This window comes from Pundamilia nyererei, unplaced genomic scaffold, assembly GCF_000239375.1.
Source record: "Pundamilia nyererei isolate P.nyererei 1_Seehausen unplaced genomic scaffold, PunNye1.0 scaffold00377, whole genome shotgun sequence".
In the NCBI taxonomy this organism is placed as follows: Eukaryota; Metazoa; Chordata; class Actinopteri; order Cichliformes; family Cichlidae; genus Pundamilia; species Pundamilia nyererei.
The window spans coordinates 33660-34917 of record NW_005187778.1 but is presented as its reverse complement, the minus strand read 5'-3'; positions in this window follow the sequence as shown (position 1 = coordinate 34917).

Sequence of the window (1258 nt, the reverse complement as noted above, 5' to 3'; positions counted from 1 at the left end):
TGTTGTGTTTTTAAAATGTTAAAATCTTTTTCTATTTATTCTGAACCCCCTAAAAAGCGGGGTGGCTTTTTAGGGGCTTGTGCTCAGTTGGTAGAGCAGGTCAGATACTAACCGGAAGGTTGGTGGTTCGAGCCCAGGCTCCTCCTCTCAGTGATGCCGCAGTGTTCGTTTGAGTTTGGGGCCTGAAGCAGAGTTTGGACCCCAAAACAGCTAATGATGTCAGACTTAAAGACCGGATTGAGTTCCACATGGTTCTGTGCTAGGACCAATTCTGTTTACATTATTCAAGCTTTCAGTAGTATCATTTGAAGTCACAGTATAGATTTTCCTCGCTAGCAGATGACACAACATGGTGTCTAACCAGATACTTAGTATCTAAATATGATGGGACGCAGAGTCTTCAGCTTTTAGGCCTTCTTTTCTAAAGTATATAGTTAGTGCTCGTTCTGGTAACTCTAAATCCTTCCTTATCTGGACCTAGACTGCTGCAGGCTTCCTGTGATGCATGGACTGTTTCTTCGTCTTCACTTACCTTTTTCACATGTGTAACTTGCTAACCTAGCCCCGTAGAGTCAGTGTTAAACACCTGGAATGCACAGAGTTGATTGGTTAAGTGGTATCATGTGGTATGGCTTAGCTTCCATCCAACTGGTCTGTGCATTTCTGCAGCCACTGAACCACTATCATAAAGACCAGAATAGCTGAACCAGTTAAAAATAGAAGTGCCCTCCCTGGTGTTAAATGATAAACTTCTGTTTTGGCTGTAGGTCTGGGTCCATATGGGACAGCCTGTGGGTCTGGATCTGGACCTTGGTCCACATAGTGGCCTCTGCTATAGAGGTTACACAGGTAGTCCAACTCCTCCAGGATGGTACATTAATATGTATCATTGACACAAGGTTTTGCTGGTGTCTCCCAGCATAGTCTCAAAGCATGAAGGAGATTGTTACAGAACCGCTCCTTTGTCACAGTAAGAACAGAGTTAACAATTTTTGGAGAGTCTTTGAATTCAGCCCTCTGTAGGTTGAAAATGTTCATTTCCAGTGAACATTGTGGCATCTTTTTGTTCCCAACAGATCGCATATTACATATTATTATAGCTATATGGCACATTTTTTTTCTTATCAAGCTCTAATATGTTTTCCAAGTTCCTTTAATTATGTGTTTGGGATATGATGCTGAAAAATGAAGACCTCTTGCCACTCATTTTCACTCCAGTTCTTGTGTAATGTTTCCCCTTCTTAAGAATGGCTTCCTG